General features: G+C 42.0%; 2 long non-coding RNA genes across 2 annotated transcripts; both read right to left on the bottom strand.

The window, feature by feature from the left end:
- Positions 1 to 214: 214 nt before the first annotated feature.
- Positions 215 to 1,598, bottom strand: LOC106564690 (uncharacterized). The gene is made up of 2 exons (XR_001319520.2): positions 902 to 1,598; positions 215 to 763 (listed from the first exon to the last, which is right to left on the bottom strand). It is a non-coding gene; the product is annotated as an uncharacterized lncRNA (long non-coding RNA).
- A 561-nt stretch (positions 1,599 to 2,159) lies between these two features.
- LOC123725467 (uncharacterized) lies at positions 2,160 to 3,469 on the bottom strand. The gene is made up of 3 exons (XR_006757942.1): positions 3,404 to 3,469; positions 2,999 to 3,133; positions 2,160 to 2,746 (listed from the first exon to the last, which is right to left on the bottom strand). It is a non-coding gene; the product is annotated as an uncharacterized lncRNA (long non-coding RNA).
- Between the last annotated feature and the right edge of the window lie 16,636 nt (positions 3,470 to 20,105).

Raw genomic sequence — 20,105 nt, 5'->3', positions numbered from 1 at the left:
TTCTCTTTGCGTTTAACACTATGATCAGCAATTAAGTTTTGAATTGCGTTAAACCCATGCTAAAGGCAAGAAATGTCCTGTACTGAGGTGACAGCAGTAAATAAGTATTAACTGCTTAGAGTTGATGCTAAATGTGGTGACAGAGAGACGTACTGTGTATTGTAATGAATAACAAAAGGGAATCAAGATCAAATGAATACTCACATACTGTATGTGATGACTTGTTTGTTTTTAATTAATTCAGATTTAAAAAAGGTTCAAATGATCACACACAAAATCATTCTCAACAGAACACATTGTACATAACATTTTCTACACTAGGAACAACATCTTAAAATTAAATTAATTCAATATATTGTGCTGGTTGAAATCATACACAAATTGATTCACATAGAAAATTCCTACAATAGGGGTGACATGTTTTCTGAAATGTATTCAGATTCAACATACTATACAGGTTCAGGGGATCATAAACTCACAGAAAAAACGGTTAATTATGTAGCTTGGTTTAACATCAAATTATTCACTCTGCAGTGATTTATAAAAAGAGCGTGCAGCAGCTGGCAAGTAGTTGAGCATGGTCATCAGATCTTGGTACTTGTTTTTTTGATGGGCAGAGGACTCTCATATGCTCTAGGGTAGTGGCTTGCAAAATAGGGAGGTTGAGGTGTAGCTCCTTGTTTTGGTTTTGAGATCAGCCACGATTTCCATCCCTCAAATAGACTGTGGCTCTGTCTGGCGTACAGATTCCAAGGATCCTCAACTGAAATTACAACAGAAACATTTTAAGTTCCTGACATCAATAAACAACTTTCACAGTCAAGCACTAGGATATTTTATTGTTAGAACAACATGTTGCATGTTGATGATGAATGTTAGTAAACTATTCTCTGTGCAATACCTGTGATATACTGTCATCGGATCTTAGAATGAGCCAATGTTTGCGATCGATTCCTTTCCCAATACCTGTGACTTTTAACCACCTCACTGAGGTGATCTGTAGTCCAGCTGGTCGCTTGAGGACAGAATCTGGAAGGTGCCTGATGTCTTCACATTGCATCCTCATCACCTTGAATGGTTTTGCTGGTTGTGCTTCAAGTATCATCTTTGAAACATCATCAGGTGTATGAAGGACTGACACCTTGCGCCTCTTCTCAATGGTGGCAAAAGATCGATCACAAGGAAGAAAAGAATGACCAGAGACCATGAACTTCTGTTCAACTTGGGTAAAGTAACCCATAGAGATGAGCATCGACATCAGATTGAGCATCCGCCAGTTGTTATTCTGCCCACAGCATCTGTCACTGAAGATGATCAACTTGCGCACCTCTGGTTTGGGGAGTGGCGTGAATTTTGTCTTCACCCACTTCAATATGCAGCTTGCTACCTCAATGGAACCTCGGTGTGCAATCCACTCATGCCAAACACACATGTATGCAGGATCTTCTTTTCCAAGTTCCTGGATGCAAAGGTTAAAATTTGACAGCTGCCGCTGGTAGTAGACATTGGAGTGGGTCAGATTAGGGGTGTACATCACCCCCTGTAGATCCACAGAAATGACATGGCAGTCAGCATTGGCTTTAGCCCACTCAGTGTCACTTTGAATCTGTGTGTAGGCCTTTTCGGCTTTTCGATGGTGCAACTCACTTTCAACTGCAATCTTCCTCTTCTCCTCTTCAGATGTTGCTGCTGACATCTTAGTGAAGAATGCGTCACATTTGCCACAGGTGTCACTCCTGGGTTGGCCGAAATTGAGACTCTGCTGTTTGAAAATGTCCCTATAAACCCAGAATTTTGCAGATGATGTGGTATTCTTCTCTTTGTAGAGTCGGTACATTCGCAACAAATTCAGATCAGGGCTGAGGTATTCTCTGTGTACATCCCCCTTCATCCGAGAGTAGTGGTTCTGGGTTCTTGGGAAAGATAAAATGTGCTCCTTGATGCCCTCTTTCACTGTAGCATGTATCCGATGTGGCCTGTAAGGAGACAACAAGATGTTGTTGAACTTGTATTCTCTCAATGGTCTAGGGACCTGCCTTAGAGTGCAACTGTGTCGCTATAACCGGGGTACAAATCCCGGTCACGCCATTGCCGTTTGTGGCCGGGGGGTCCTGTAGGGCGGCGAGAATTAGGCCAGTGCCGTCCGGTGGGAGGGGGGAAGGTAATCGGCACTCAGTCCTCAATGCTCAGGTTGTAGTTGGACAGCTTAATTACCATCATTTTGTTTAAAAGTAATAAACATTTTTATATTTTTGTTTCAGAATTCGCTATTCATCCATTCGATACTCTATGTTAATGTTTAGAAGATTGTTTAGAGCACTGCTATAGTGAAATAATCCAGGCTGGAATCCATAGCGCATTACCTATTGCTATGCTTCCCTCTTCCATCTTCTAAAGGAGACCTAGCCTCAGTAGCCTGATCTGGAGACCCTGCAACCTCACCTGCCTCAGCTTGAACTCCTAACTTTTCCTGAACAACCTGACCAAAACAATTACATTTCAATTAGCAGGTTCTAAAAAAACGAGTACAAAGAATACAATATGTTTGTAATTGATATTCATATAGACATTAATTCATATTTTCACTTGCCTGAAGACGGCTGTTGGTTAGCTGGAACACAGACATGAAAGTGACCTTGCACACATTCAATCTCTGGCCTGCTTGCTGTACATGGTATTTGAAGGTTTGTTTCCGTCGTTTGTTCTCCTTTGTATCCTCAGGTTTACGTCTCCGTTTCACCTCATGCTGCAATAAAAATTGACAATGATAAATTCAGAATTTAATATACTGTAGCACATTCAGGGTATTGCTTGATCAGGACCTCCATCTTTCACACACTCCCAACCTATACACAGAATGAGTTTGTGTTGCACCATTGTGTAACACTGCACTTTTAGAGTTAACGTTAATGTACGTATCATTACTGTCAAAGTTAAACTATGCAAGTGTTCAATATAGCTATTATAATAATAATAGGAGTTTTGTCCTATTTCTAACCTGTTCTAAGCCGGAGAGAATCAACGCTTGTTGTTTCTCGTATGGGACAGTGTAGAAAGTGTTGAACAGATGCAGCTTGCGCTCATCAGTCAACTTTCCACAATCCTTTCTGCACGTAGTGGAACACGCTCTTCCCTGCAGGATACAGTGTAACGTTACATATAACTAGCTAGCTACTGTAGCCATGTCGAATCATCCGGTGGATGGAGAAAAAGTAGCTAGCTCTGTTTCTTCTATAATCTACCAATAACATTTGTAACGATAATGTATAAGTTAGTAGCCAACGAACTTTAGCTAATATGTTTTCTCTATAGTTACAAATTAGACAACCCAGAACATACATGTTAGTTACTGTACTCAATAACTAGCTAGCTAGATTGTTTGATATACGGTTCTTCCACATACCTCTTTTGGACAGCTTTTTCCAGTTTTTTCTTGACCCTTACGATTTGTATAGGGTTTTCCCGCATCCCGTAAGATCTTCCTTTGCCTGTCTTTCCATTCTTTTAGTTTAGTTTTACGTTTCTTTCCCACATTTCGGCGATTTTCATCAGCAACAGAAAAGTTGTGCGCTTGTCCGTCCATTCTGAGTGGTGCACATAAACGGTTATTCCACGAGAGCCTATCTTTAAATTTAAAAATATTGTTAATTAGCGCGTGGAAAGCTTGTGAAACCGGTTCACTATAGAAAAAGGGTGTCCAATAACGATTTTTCATGTATATCTCTTTTTTTTGAAAAATGTCACATATATGGTTCTTCGTCTGTAGGATTCATTTGTACTGGCCTGTCTCCTGGTAGCGCCTCCATGCTCTGGACACTACGCTGACAGACACAGCAAACCTTCTTGCCACAGCTTGCATTGATGTGCCATCCTGGATGAGCTGCACTACCTGAGCCACTTGTGTGGGTTGTAGACTCCGTCTCATGCTACCTCTAGAGTGAAAGCACCGCCAGCATTCAAAAGTGACCAAAACATCAGCCAGGAAGCATAGGAACTGAGAAGTGGTCTGTGGTCCCCACCTGCAGAACCACTCCTTTATTGGGGGTGTCTTGCTAATTGCCTATAATTTCCACCTGTTGTCAATTTACCATTTGCACAACAGCATGTGAAATTTATTGTCAATCAGTGTTGCATCCTAAGTGGACAGTTTGATTTCACAGAAGTGTGATTGACTTGGAGTTACATTGTGTTGTTTAACCTGTTATGGCTAGGGGGCAGTATTTTCACGGACGGATAAAAAACGTACCCGATTTAATCTGATTAGTACTCCTGCCCAGAAACTAGAATATGCATAGAATATGCATATAATTATTAGCTTTGGATAGAAAACACTCCAAAGTTTCTAAAACTGTTTGAATGGTGTCTGTGAGTACAACAGAACTCATTTGGCAGGCCAAAACCTGAGAAGATTCTGTCTGACCATTTCTTGGCCTTGTTGATTATCTCTATCTATTACAGGGGATCTCTGCTCTTACATAACACTTTCTACGGCTCACATGGACTCTCAGAAGGCGGCAAAATGCTGAATCGTGGCTTTGCAGGCTCTGGCTGAAACAAAGTAGCGCGTTTGGATAGTGGCTGGTTACAGTACTGTGAGACTCAGGCTCGTGCCCGCGTCGACCGAAAGCTTTGTTTTCTTTCCTCTGTTTAGCTAAATGGACATTCCCGGTCGGAATATTATCGCTTTTTTACGAGAAAAATTGCATAAAAATGGATTTTAAACAGCGGTTGACATGCTTCGAAGTACGGTAATGGAATATTTAGATTTCTTTTGTCACGAATTGCGCCATGCGCGCGACCCTGATTTACCATTTCGGATAGTTTCTGGAACGCACGAACAAAACGCCGCTTTTCGGATATAACGATGGATTATTTTGGACCAAACCAACATTTATTATTGAAGTAGCAGTCCTGGGAGTGCATTCTGACGAAGACAACAAAAGGTAATCAAAAGGTAATCAAACTAGCTTGAAAAATGGGTGTCTGATTATTTCTGGCTGGGTACTCTGCTGACATAATCTAATGTTTTGCTTTCGTTGTAAAGCCTTTTTGAAATCGGATAGTGTGGTAAGATTAACGAGAGTCTTGTCTTTAAAATGCTGTAAAATAGTCATATGTTTGAAAAATGGACGTTTTCGGATTTTAGAGGAATTTGTATTTCGCGCCACGCCCATCATTGGATATTGGAGCAGGTGTTCCGCTAGCGGAACGTCTAGATGTAAGAGGTTTAAGTGTTCCCTTTATTTTTTTTGGAGCAGTGTATATTTTTTGCACATTCGTGACGACATGTCCAGCGCGCCTCGTACATTATGAGTAGCCTTCGGAACGCGCTAACAGGAAGGAACTATTGGGACATAAATGATTAACTTTTTCGAACAAAACTACATTTGGTGTGGACCTGGGATTCCTGCAAGTGCCTTCTGATGAAGATAATCAAAGGTAAGGGAATATTTACAATAGTATATTTGATTTTAAATGGTTCCAAGATGGCGCTAACATGTATCGCCTAGCATATTTTTCTGAGCATAGTACCTCGTTTATTGCAAAGTGTGATTTCCCAGTAAAGTTATTTTGAAATCTGGCAATGCGGTTGCATTCACGAGATGTTACTCTATAATTCTTTGAATGACAATATTATATTTTACCAATGTTTTCGAATAGTAATTTTGTAAATTGTAGCGCAGATTCACCGGCAGTTTTGGAGGCTAAATATTTTCTGAACATCACCGCCATTGTAAAATGCTGTTTTTGGATATAAATATGAACTTGATAGAACAAAAAACGCATGTATTGTCTAACATAATGTCCTAGGAGTGTCATCTAATGAAGATTGTCAAAGGTTAGTGCATAATTTTATCTGGTTTTCTGCTTTTGGTGACGCCTGTCTTTGCATTGAAAATAGCTGTGTGTAATGTTTTGTCAATGTACTGTCCTAACATAATCTAACTTCATGCTTTTGCCGTAAAGCCTCTTTGAAATCGGACAGCGTGGTTGGATTAAGGAGATGTTTATCTTTCAAATGGTGTAAAATAGTTGATTGTTTGAGAAATTGAAATTATTAGATTTTTGCTATCTTGTAAAGCAATCCCGTTACCGGGATGAGAACGGGAAGGGGTCCCATAGAGGTTCAAAATAAAGTTGGACTCTTTCTATAAGTAACATCTTGCTTTTTAACACACTTTTAAGAACTGATAACAGGCCATGACTAGATCTCCTGTGTTCGGCATTGTACTTTTACTACAAGCTTGTGGAAAGTTAATATACGTATATTATATACAGAGCGATAACAGATATCTAAAGATAATATGGTACAATTTTATAATATTTCCTGTTAGATCGGAGACCTAGACATGATGGCTAATACAAACAACAACTCTTATACCTCATGAACAGTAAAACATTAAGAAATGTACATAACTCTTCGTAGGTATTGATAAAGGCTTTGATTGGTTGGTTGTTTCCTTGTTTTCTTCCTTGTTTTTCTGAAGATACAGTACTCCTCATTTTTCCTACCAGTTAATTCCATGTAAAGAAACAATGAAGACTTTATACACTGCAGGTTAAAAGTTAACACTTTTATACATGGAGAAATGACCCATATGTGTTCCAGTCCAATACAATTAGCTTTGAAAATATATGTGTAATATTGGTGGATCTTTCTCAACAAGGAAGTTCAAAGTCAACAAATCAACAACTTGGTAATAACACAATAAACAAGGATTTATCAGAGCAAGAATAGACTGACGAGTTTTAGAAGAAAGTGCTTTGTTTCTGGACATTTTGAGCCTGTAATCGAACCCACAAATGCTGATGCTCCAGATACTCAACTAGTCTAAAGAAGGCTAGTTTTATTGCTTCTTTAATCAGGACAACCGTTTTCAGCTGTGCTAACGTAATTGCAATACGGTTTTCTAATGATCAATTAGCCTTTTAAAATAATAAACTTCTATTAGCTAACACAACGTGCCATTGGAACACAGGAGTGATGGTTGCTGATAATGGGCTTCTGTACGCCTACGTAGATATTCCATTCAAAATCAGCTGTTTCGAGCTACAATTGTCATTTACAACATTAACAATGACTACACTGTATTTCTGATCACTTTGATGTTATTTTAATGGACAGAAAAATATGCTTTTCTTTCAAAACAAGGACATTTCTAAGTGACCCCAAACTTTTGAACGGTAGTATATATTACACTTTTTGTTCAGAGTTGGTATTTTAACAAGACTAAATTAACCCCTGGATGTTTAATTATCATGAAGCCACTAGATATGTATCTAAGAAAATCTTAATCTATCCATGATTAGAAATATGTGTTAATCCACTCGTACTTCAATTTATTTGAAATTACAAGAAACGTCATTGTTGATTGATGCAGGCCCTACCAATCTAGCATATTATTATTATATGCATTTTAATGACGATTGTAGGTGATTAGAGCAGTGCTGCGATAGTGTTGAAAGATATAATCATACAGTACTGTACATACGGTCCCGTGCTGCTCAGTTGGTAGAGCATGGTGTTTGCAACGCCAGGGTTGTGGGTTCGATTCCCACGGGGGACCAGTACGGAGAAAAACAGCATCACTGCTAAACCCAGGAATACTACTGATAGGAGCATCAGCATGGCTGAACTGCTGTGTCTCGGCCTGGAATCCACCAAGGGTGCTGTAACAGAGGGTAGAGGAAGACAAACATTCAACATAACAAGAACATAGCAACAAAATAAAGGCTAATCTGGGAATTCCTTGGAAATGTCTTTGCTTCATTGCCAATATTGATCCTGTACATTATAATATTGTGTCACTAATAACAACCATGGAGTACAGTTGGGATATATATTTTGCATCACAACAGTCTGCTACAGTAGGGCTGCATACTGTGCAGTCAATGCATACGCCTTACTTGAATCAGTTTTTTGAAAACAAAATAGTGTTAAACAGGACCACAGTGTACAATACAGCAACTAATTGTGATCATATAGTCTAGGCCCAAAACAACAGAGCTGGGACAATGGATGGCTCCGCTGCCAAGTTTATTCAACAGTAAATAAATCCGGGTTTGGATTTTGGGTGATAGCAATGATAGTGCATCTTTCATATCCAACATTTAAAAGACCGTGATAGCGTAAAATTGCTATTTCTAAATGGTTGCCTTTTCTCTAACTAAAAGCCATCTGCTTAAAACAAGCATAGCGACATTCATATTACAAGGTAAATGCTAAATTATGCTAAAAACAAGCCTTTTACAACGACAGCTGTCACAAATAAAGTGCAACAGTTACTGTGGAATAAACTGGAATATTGTGATGCTGATTATACTATTCAACACATCCATCTCACCCTCTCTCTGGGGTAATACATTGACTTTGTAATGCATATTAATATCAATTATCAAAGCTAGCACACAGTATATTTTCTACTTTGTATTTTTTCCAGCCCCAGCTCTGAGAGGCGGCCTCTGATGTCGATGGCCTTTCTGAAGCAGTTAGAAGGCTCTTCCGACTTTTTCTAAGGTGAGACACACACAAACACAAACACACACACCTACCCCCACCCACGCTCCAACTTTAACCCTCAACTCTTCAATATGGACCCAGCTGGTGTGGTAAGTATGGTGTTGTATGAGTATATAGAAGGAGGCTGGACTACAGCTCTGAATCCATTCAATACTCTCAACTCTCAATACTCTCTTTTCCATTGTGGAGGAGATTTTGTGTTGTTTTTGGGTAGATGCTGGCAAATCATTTCAATTGCAGCCAAGAGTAGTTATTTGTTTGTCTCATTTTGAGCCAATACTCAAACTGATGTAATGTTGTTGATTCTTTTTAGGCAATTCTGAATTCTGCATATCTCAAGGACTAAATAATCAACAAAATTATACTCAGTGCAACACTAATTTTGTGGTTGGATGGTTGTTAAAGACAGTAAACAGATGTTGGGCGTCTTGATGGCAGATATAAAATATGCCTTGTCTCAAGAAGTTCCACTTTAAAATTAAATCCATCCTTCCTTTCCTCCATTGTCCTCCTCCAATCTTCATACACCAAGGATGATGACAAACATATAATGCATTTTAAAAACGGAACAAAACATGTGCTTGGCTTATCCTATCCAAATATGTCTCATGAAGACATTATCTCCAGTAAATGACATTGCATTTCTGACATTACAAAAATAAACAAACACAGCTAATATGTGAATATGTAGAGAAAATAATGATTTCTCTTTCAAGTACATACAGTTAATATATGTAATTATTTTGATACTGTCACACCCTGATCTGTTTCACCTGTCCTTGTGATTGTCTCCACCCCCCTCCGGGTGAGGGTCAAAACCAGGAGGCCGTTGGCACACCTGGAAACACTGCAACCAATAGCTGATCCTCTGGATAGTCTGACGCCTGTTGACAATACTGTTACAATATGTTCATACATGTATGCTATTCTTAGTCTACAGTCCAAATTACTGCCCTTAGATTAGATACATATTTAACCTGTTTAGGATAGGAGGCAGTATTTTCACGGCCGGATAAAAAACGTACTCGATTTAATCTCGTTATTACTCCTGCCCAGAAACTAGAATATGCATATAATTATTTGATTTTGATAGAAAACACCCTAAAGTTTCTAAAACTGTTTGAATGGTGTCTGTGAGTATAACAGAACTCATATGGCAGGCCAAAACCTGAGAAGATTCTATATGGGAAGTGCCCTGTCTGACCATTTCTTGGCATTCTGTAGCCTCTTTATCGAAAAGATAGGATGTGTTAGATAAAGGTTAGATAGAGGAGAGTCTTGTCTTTAAAATCAATTTTTATGCTATTTTTCTCGTAAAAAAGCGATAATATTCCGACCCGGAGTCGTTGTTTTCGTTCAAAGACGAAAGAATAAAAACATGGGCCCGGCTCGTGCACGCGCCTCAGTCTCATTGTACTCAGATCGACTACTATCAAAATGCGCTAATGTTTTTCAGCCAGGGGCTGCAAAGACATCATTCAGCTTTTTCCCGCCTTCTGAGAGCCTATGGGAGCCGTAGGAAGTGTCACGTTACAGCAGAGATCCTCAGTTTTCAATAAAGAGAGTCAAGAAGCCCAAGGAATGGTCAGAGAGGGCACTTCCTGTACAGAATCTTCTCAGGTTTTGGCCTGCCAAATGAGTTCTGTTATACTCACAGACACCATTCAAACAGTTTTAGAAACTTTGGAGTGTTTTCTATACAAAGCTAATAATTATATGCATATTCTAGTTTCTGGGCAGGAGTAATAATCAGATTAAATCGGGTACGTTTTTTATCCGGCCGTGAAAATACTGCCCCCTATCCATAACAGGTTAAAATTGTGTAAAATAGTCATATGTTTGAAAAATTGAAGTTTTTGGATTTTTGAATCAAGCGTTCCACGTTCCCAGAAAGGTTAAGGCAAGGGCTGATTTCAAGGTTTCACTGCTAACCTACAAAGCATTACATGGGCTTGCTCCTACCTATCTTTCTGATTTGGTCCTGCCGTACATACCTACACGTACGCTACGGTCACAAGATGCAGGCCTCCTAATTGTCCCTAGAATTTCTAAGCAAACAGGGCTTTCTCCTATAGAGCTCCATTTTTATGGAATGCTCTGCCTACCCATGTGAGAGACGCAGACTCAGTCTCAACCTTTAAGTCTTTACTGAAGACTCACCTCTTCAGTAGGTCCTATGATTAAGTGTAGTCTGGCCCAGGGGTGTGAAGGTGAATGGAAAGGCTGGAGCAACGAACCACCCTTGCTGTCTCTGCCTGGCCGGTTCCCCTCTCTCCACTGGGATTCTCTGCCTCTAACCCTATTATTACATTACATTACATTACATTACATTTAGCCTGTTAGGGCTAGGGGGCAGTATTGACACGGCTGGATAAAAAACATACCCGATTTAATCTGGTTACCACTCCTACCCAGTAACTAGAATATGCATATACTTATTACATATGGATAGAAAACACCCTAAATTTTCTAAAACTGTTTGAATGGTGTCTGTGAGTATAACAGAACTCAAATGGCAGGTCAAAACCTGAGAAATTCCTTTACAGGAAGTGGCCTGTCTGACCATTTCTTGAACTTCTTTTCCATCTCTATCATTTACTAAGGATCTCTGCTCTAACGTGACACTTCCCACGTCGTCCATAGGCGCTCAGAGCCTGGGAAAAAACAGAATGTCGTCATTCCAGCCCCAGGCTGAAACACATTATCGCCTTTCTCAAGTGGCCGATCAAGGGACACTGGGCTTATGGGCGTGACCCTGACCGCCCCGGCCTTTGGGATTTTTTCCTCTGTTTGCCGAAAAGGAGATTCTCTGTTGGAATATTATCGCTTTTCTACGAGAAAAATGTCGTAAAAATTGATTTTAAACAGTGGTTGACATGCTTCGAAGTACGGTAATGGAATATTTAGAATTTTATTGTCACGAATTGCGCCATGCGCGCGACACTTCTTTACTATTTCGGATAGTGTCTGGAACGCACGAACAAAACGCCGCTATTCGGATATAACGATGGATTATTTTGGACCAAACCAACATTTGTTATTGAAGTAGCAGTCCTGGGTGTGCATTCTGACGAAGACAACAAAAGGTGATCAAACTTTTATAATAGTAAATATGATTATGGTGAGTGCTAAACTTGCCGGGTGTCTAAATAGCGAGCCCGTGATGCCTGGGCTATGTACTTAGAATATTGCAAAATGTGCTTTCACCAAAAAGCTATTTTAAAATCGGACATATCGAGTGCATAGAGGAGGTCTGTATCTATAATTCTTAAAATAATTGTTATGCTTTTTGTGAACGTTTATCGTGAGTAATTTAGTAAAATGTTAGCGAATTCCCCGGAAGTTTGCGGGGGGTATGCTAGTTCTGAACGTCACATGCTAATGTAAAAAGCTGGTTTTTGATATAAATATGAACTTGATTGAACAAAACATGCATGTATTGTATAACATAATGTCCTAGGGTTGTCATCTGATGAAGATCATCAAAGGTGAGTGCTGCATTTAGCTGTCTTCTGGGTTTTGGTGGCATTATATGCTGGCTTGAAAAATGGGTGTCTGATTATTTCTGGCTTGGTACTCTGCTGACATAATCTAATGTTTTGCTTTCGTTGTAAAGCCTTTTTGAAATCGGACAGTGTGGTTAGATTAACGAGAGTCTTGTCTTTAAATGGCTGTAAAATAGTCATATGTTTGAGAAATTGAAGTAATAGGATTTTTAAGGTTTTGAAAATCGCGCCACAGGCTGGCAGTGGCTGTTACGTAGGTGGGACGAATTCGTCCCGCCTAGCCTAGAGAGGTTAAGTCATTTAGCAGACGCTCTTATCCAGAGCGACTTACAAATTGGTGCATTCACCTTATGATATCCAGTGGAACAACCACTTTAGTGCATCTAAATCTTTTAGGGGGGGGGTCAGAAGGATTACTTTATCCTATCCTAGGTATTCCTTAAAGAGGTGGGGTTTCAGGTGTCTCCGGAAGGTGGTGATTGACTCCGCTGTCCTGGCGTCGTGAGGGAGCTTGTTCCACCATTGGGGTGTCAGAGCAGCGAACAGTTTTGACTGGGCTGAGCGGGAACTGTGCTTCCTCAGAGGTAGGGGGGCCAGCAGGCCAGAGGTGGATGAACGCAGTGCCCTTGTTTGGGTGTAGGGCCTGATCAGAGCCTGAAGGTATGGAGGTGCCGTTCCCTTCACAGCTCCGTAGGCAATCACCATGGTCTTGTAGCGGATGCGAGCTTCAACTGGAAGCCAGTGGAGAGAGCGGAGGAGCGGGGTGACGTGAGAGAACTTGGGAAGGTTGAACACCAGACGGGCTGCGGCGTTCTGGATGAGTTGTAGGGGTTTAATGGCAAAGGCAGGGAGCCCAGCCAACAGCGAGTTGCAGTAATCCAGACGGGAGATGACAAGTGCCTGGATTAGGACCTGCGCCGCTTCCTGTGTGAGGCAGGGTCGTACTCTACGAATGTTGTAGAGCATGAACCTACAGGATCGGGTCACCGCCTTGATGTCAGTGGAGAACGACAGGGTGTTGTCCAGGATCACGCCAAGGTTCTTAGCACTCTGGGAGGAGGACACAAGGGAGTTGTCAACCGTGATGGCGAGATCATGGAACGGGCAGTCCTTCCCCGGGAGGAAGAGCAGCTCCGTCTTGCCGAGGTTCAGCTTGAGGTGGTGATCCGTCATCCACACTGATATGTCTGACAGACATGCAGAGATGCGATTCGCCGCCTGGTTATCAGAAGGGGGAAAGGAGAAGATTAATTGTGTGTCGTCTGCATAGCAATGATAGGAGAGACCATGTGAGGATATGACAGAGCCAAGTGACTTGGTGTATAGCGAGAATAGGAGAGGGCCTAGAACAGAGCCCTGGGGGACACCAGTGGTGAGAGCGCATGGTGCGGAGACAGATTCTCGCCACGCCACCTGGTAGGAGCGACCTGTCAGGTAGGACGCAATCCAAGCGTGGTCCGCGCCGGAGATGCCCAACTCGGAGAGGGTGGAGAGGAGGGTCTGATGGTTCACAGTATCAAAGGCAGCAGATAGGTCTAGAAGGATGAGAGCAGAGGAGAGAGAGTTAGCTTTAGCAGTGCGGAGAGCCTCCGTGACACAGAGAAGAGGGGCTGAGTCACTGGCTTACTGGTGTTCTTCCATGCCGTCCCTGGGAGGGGTGCGTCACTTGAGTGGGTTGAGTCACTGACGTGGTCTTCCTGTCTGGATTGGCGCCCCCCCTTGGGTTGTGTCGTGGCGAAGATCTTTGTGGGCTATACTCGGCCTTGTCTCAGGATGGTAGGTTGGTGGTTGGAGATATCCCTCCAGTGGTGTCGGGGCTGTGCTTTGGCAAAGTGGGTGGGGTTATATCCTGCCTGTTTGGCCCTGTCCGGGGGTTTCATCGGATGGGGCCACAGTGTCTCCTGACCCCTCCTGTCTCAGCCTCCAGTATTTATGCTCTCCCAGACCTGCTGTTTTCAACTCTCTAGAGACAGCAGGAGCGGTGGAGATACTCTCAAAGATCGGCTATGAAAAAGCCAACTGACACTTACTCTTGAGTTGCTGACTTGTTGCACCCTCGACAACTACTGTGATTATTATTATTTGACCATGCTGGTCATTTATGAACATTTGAACATCTTGGCCATGTGCTGTTATAATCTCCACCCGGCACAGCCAGAAGAGGACTGGCCACCCCTCAGAGCCTGGTTCCTCTCTAGGTTTCTTCCTAGGTTTTGGCCTTTCTAGGGAGTTTTTCCTAGCCACCATGCTTCTTCACCTGCATTGCTTGCTGTTTGGGGTTTTAGGCTGGGTTTCTGTACAGCACTTTGAGATATCAGCTGATGTAAGAAGGGCTATATAAATACATTTGATTTGATTTTAAATAGATTTGGGCTTGACCAAGATGTGGTAATAACCAATACAACCTCCAGGTAAACAATGCTACAATATGTCACCAAACCAATAGATGACAAGTCAACATTAAGATAACTTTATTTTGTGTTGACACTTTATTTGACACCTAGCATCATAATATGTTATGACGCGGTTATAACCATGTCATAACTTGTCATAACATTATCATAACACTGTCATGACACATATAGGTAGACTTGTTGTGACACACAGTACCAGTCAAACAGTTGCTCTGGGAAGCAGGCCCCCTGATCTCCCCGTGTCTGCCAGCAGGGGAGGACCTAACGCCCCAGCTTGTGCTGTATGGGGTGGGCCGAAGGCCTATTCCACCGAAGGCCTTCACCAAGCTCTGGCCTACCCTCACGTGTCTAAAGGATGCACTGTGGTCCTCCCGCAACCTGTTGGTAGCGAAACGAGTAGAGACCACCCCCCAGGCAGTGGCCATGGTAGCCACGGAAGCCCTGGGGTGGTACAGAAGAAAGGGGGCCACGACCCCAGGCGAAGGGTCCCCCACAACACTCAAGGTCCCGGCGGCCACGGCCTGACAGCACTGCGGCACCTAGGGCGATGTGCCTAGGGGAGTGATCTCCTCTGGGCCCCGACGGACAGGACGATAATTGATTCGGAGGAGCAGGAGGAGGCGAGTTTGATAAGGACTCACCCCGTTCCTGTACAAAGGACCGAAGACAGCCTTTTAACAGTGACTTTTTAACATGTTCTTCATGTCTTAAAGGGAAAATTGGATTGGGTTGAGTAAACGCATGTCATTATCCAGTAGTGAGCCAACAGTTTACTGTGGAGGGGCTCCTTTGTAAGCTAACATCACATCACATCTTACATCTAGACGTTCCGCTAGCGGAACACCTGCTCCAATATCCAATGATAGGCGTGGCGCGAATTACAAATTCCTCAAAAATACAAAAACGTAAATTTTTCAAACATATTACTATTTCACAGCATTTTAAAGACAAGACTCTCCTTTATCTAACCACACTGTCCGATTTCAAAAAGGCTTTACAGCGAAAGCAAAACATTAGATTATGTCAGCAGAGTACCAAGCCAGAAATAATCAGACACCCATTTTTCAAGCTAGCATATAATGTCACAAAAACCCAGAAGACAGCTAAATGCAGCACTAACCTTTGATGATCTTCATCAGATGACACACCTAGGACATTATGTTATACAATACATGCATGTTTTGTTCAATCAAGTTCATATTTATATCAAAAAACTGCTTTTTACATTAGCATGTGACGTTCAGAACTAGCATACCCCCCGCAAACTTCCGGAGGAATTTGCTAACATTTTACTAAATTACTCACGATAAACGTTCACAAAAAGCATAACAATTATTTTAAGAATTATAGATACAGAACTCCTCTATGCACTCGATATGTCCGATTTTAAAATAGCTTTTTGGTGAAAGCACATTTTGCAATATTCTAAGTACATAGCCCAGGCATCACGGGCTAGCTATTTAGACACCCGGCAGGTTTAGCCTTCACCAAAATCAGATTTACTATTATAAAAGTTTGATTACCTTTTGTTGTCTTCGTTAGAATGCACTCCCAGGACTGCTACTTCAATAACAAATGTTGGTTTGGTCCAAAATAATCCATCGTTATATCCAAATTGCGGCATTTTGTTTGTGCGTTCCAGACACTATCTGAAAGGGTAAATAAGGGTCGCGCGCATGGCGCAATTCGTGACCAAAAAAAATCGAAATATTCCATTACCGTACTTCGAAGCATGTCAACCGCTGTTTAAAATCCATTTTTATGCCATTTTTCTCGTAAAAAAGCGATAATATTCCGACCGGGAATGTCCATTTAGCTAAACAGAGGAAAGTAAACAAAGCTTTCGGTCGACGCGGGCACGAGCCTGAGTCTCACAGTACTGTAACCAGCCACTACCCAAACGCGCTACTTTGTTTCAGCCAGAGCCTGCAAAGCCACGATTCAGCTTTTTACCGCCTTCTGAGACCCTATGGCAGCCGTAGGAAGTGTCCCGGGACAGCTAAGATCCTCACTCTTCAATAAACAGAGACAAGAAGAACGACACCTTGTCAGACAGGCCACTTTCTGAATGAAAACTTCTCAGATTTTGGCCTGCCATATGAGTTCTGTTATACTCACAGACACCATTCAAACAGTTTTAGAAACTTTAGGGTGTTTTCTATCCATATGTAATAAGTATATGCATATTCTAGTTACTGGGTAGGAGTGGTAACCAGATTAATTCGGGTACGTTTTTTTTATCCAGCCGTGAAAATACTGCCCCCTAGCCATAACAGGTTAACACAAGAGCCAGAGGAAGATCCTCTAATTAATCTTGACATGTTGTATCAACATGGCTGTGCCTCTTTGACACTCTTGGACTCTCTCTCTCTCTCTCTCTCACACACAAGCACATGCCACACAAACACACACATCCACACATGTGATGCAAAGACACACACGTGCTACGATAACATGCACACACAGCAAATCCCCCACCCCCACGTAAATAAAGAAGCCTATTCAACCCTTGCATAAGGTTAAAAGGAAAGACATACACTGAATATCATCTCTCTGTGTGCCCGCCTTGACTGCTAAGGAATGATGGCATTAGATCCAATTTGATTGGACTGCTGGACTGTGAGTATGCGTTAGCCCTGGACAGCTTTCTAGCCCACAGTGAAATGTGATGGATGGATGGATAAGGGAGCTATGGGGGACATATGGAAATACCCAAGCATGAAGGAATGGAAGAAATTCTCTGTCTGGGCCTTTGTTTCACAAACTCACTCAAGGCATGTCTACATATTTTTATCTCAGTTACTATTAGGGACGAAAAAAAAAAAAAACGAAAACAGAATCAAGAATCAATCAGGATTTTATTGATGGTGAATCATTTTCTCCCCTCTTTCCCAAACAGCTCCTTGTGGGTAATTTGTAAAGATTCACTGGCTAAGCAAACACATCGAGATGCAGCTGTGCGCTGCAGACATCTGTCTCTCGTTTGTAGCCATGAACAGAACGGAGGGTCACCCACGGCGGTGAGCGGGGTTTAATATGCGTGTGTGGGAGAGAGAGAGAGAGAGAGAGAGAGATGATTCTGTGAGAGAATACTGCTTATGTCAATGTACACTTGCATACATGTGTCAATGTGAAACTCGGAGTGTGTGAGTTGTGTCTACCTCTTCCATGAGAGATGGCTTAATACAGAGCTAACGTGATGAGCCTACGGTAGTCTTCACATGGCAGGCTGAGGTTGAAAGGGTGACAGGGGTTTGGCGTGTGTTAACCGTCTTCTAAAAGGCCAAGGCCGCCAGAAGAACCCTTGACAAGCACTTCTTGGTCACCTTATCTTTCACATTTCAGATAAAAGGCTTGATCATGAAAGAGGTTTGATCTTTTTAATTGACCAGATAACCTTTGGTGAAGATACGTGCAGAGTAGCTATATCATCCAAAGCACATAAGGAAACTGTCGATGGGTCTTGGTTTGGGTTTAGGTAATTTCGGTTAGCCCAGAACTAAAGTATTTCGTAATTGGTCAGATGCTCGATTAAGTTCTGAGTCCATACGTGTTATGAAAATAGATAGAACGAAGAGCTCCACCCTCCGTCTTTGCAAGTTACGGGCAAGTCTATGGGACACATGTCCCCTCCCCTTCTAACACCTGCAAAATTCCTGATTTGTCCAAATAACCAGTGACGAAAAACTCAAGCACCGGAACTAATGCTGCTGATCTCACACATTCTCTTGTATCATGACAGATCTACGGTACCATTTGTGCTTACATAGTCTGTTCATGAGAGATTAGGGTTCAGGCAATACTGTCAGTAAACATGGCTTACTTAATAAAGTTTGTTATGTACTTATGTACTTGTTATGTACCATTTTAATGTTTTTATTTACAATGTAATTGGGATATTTGACCATTTTGCAAAGTGTACATTTTCTATTGACCCCGATAGCTTTTTGAGGTTATGAGGTTTTTACCGGATTAGTCTAGTATGTTTCTTATGATGTGCATCTGCTGCCTCTTCTCAAAGTAGTTTATAGTTTGAAAGCCAACTTGGGAGATGGTTGGGACCCTGCCTTAATATATCATATAGGAGCAATGTAAATAAAAGTTTTATGGTCTTATTATTTTAAACTCTGGTTCATTGCTTTGGAATAAGGATGAGGTAGCCTTGCAAGCAGTTGCCTTGCAAAACGTTATGGGATTATACACTGAACAAAAATGTAAACCCAACATGCAACAATTTCAAAGATTTTAGTGAGTTACAGTTCCTTTGCCAGCAGCATACTGTACCACTCTGCATCCCACTGCTGGCTTGCTTCTGAAGCTAAGCAAGGTTGGTCCTGGTTTGTCCCTCGATGGGAGACCAAATGCTGCTGGAAGTGGTGTTGGCGGACCAGAAGGAGGCATCCTTTTCTCTGGTCAAAAAATAAATGCTAAATAAAATACAAAAATATCTCAACGCCCCAGGGCATTGATTGGGGACATTGCCATGTGTATGGTGCGGTCTTTCAGATGGGATGTTATTAAAAGGGTGTCCTGACTGTCTGGAGTCACTAATGATCCCATGGCACTTATCGTAAGAGTAATGTTGTTAACCCTGGTGTCCTGACAAAATTTTTAATCTGGCCCTCATACCATCTCAGTCACCTAATCATCCCCAATTGGCTAGAGAGGGGGGCTCCTCTCCCCTGTAACTATTCCCCAGGTTGTTGCTGTAAATGGGAATCTGTTCTCAGTCACCTTACCTGGTAAAATAAGAGTTAAATAAAATAAAAAAGTAAATTAGTCAATTTAAATAAATTCGTTAGGCCCTAAACTATGGATTCCACATGACTGGGAACATACATATGCATCTGTTGGTCACAGATACTTAAAGAAAAAAATTGTGGCATGGATCAGAAAACCAGTCTGTATCTGGTGTGACCACCATTTGCCTCACGCAGTGTGATGCGTAGAATTGATCAGGCTGTTGATTGTGACCTGTGGAATGTTGTTCCACTCCTCTTCAATGGTTGTGTGAAGTTGCTGGATTTTGGCGGGAACTGGAACACGCTGTCCTACATGTCGATCCAGATCATCCCAAACTGGCTCAATGGGTGACATGTCTGGTGAGTATGCAGGCCATGGATGAACTGGGACATTGTCAGCTTCCAGGAATTGTGTACAGAGCCTTGTGACATAGGGCCATGCATTACCATGCTGAAGCATAAGGTGATGGCGGCGGATGAATGGCACGGAAATGGGCCTCAGGATTTCATCACGGTACCTCTGTGCATTAAAATTGCCTTCAATAAAATGCAATTGTGTTTCTTGTCCGTAGCTTATGCCTGCCCATACCACAACCCAGCTGCCACCATGGGGCAATGTGTTTACAACGTTGACATCAGCAAACTGCTCACCCACACGATGTCATACATGTTGTTTCCTATCTGCCCAGTACAGTTGAAACTGGGATTCATCTGTGAAGAGCACACTTCTACAACATGCCAGTGGCCATCGAAGGTGAACATTTGCCCACTGAAGTTGGTTACGACACCGAACTGCAGTTAGGTCAAGACCCTGGTGAGGACATCGAGCACGCAGATGACCTTCCCTGAGATGGTTCCTGACAGTTTGTGCAGAAATTCCTTGGTTATGCAATCCCACAGTTTCATCAGCTGTCCAGGTGGC

The sequence above is a fragment of the Salmo salar genome, chromosome ssa12 (assembly GCF_905237065.1).
Source record: "Salmo salar chromosome ssa12, Ssal_v3.1, whole genome shotgun sequence".
Lineage (NCBI taxonomy): Eukaryota > Metazoa > Chordata > Actinopteri > Salmoniformes > Salmonidae > Salmo > Salmo salar.
This window is presented reverse-complemented; position numbering and strand designations above follow the sequence as displayed.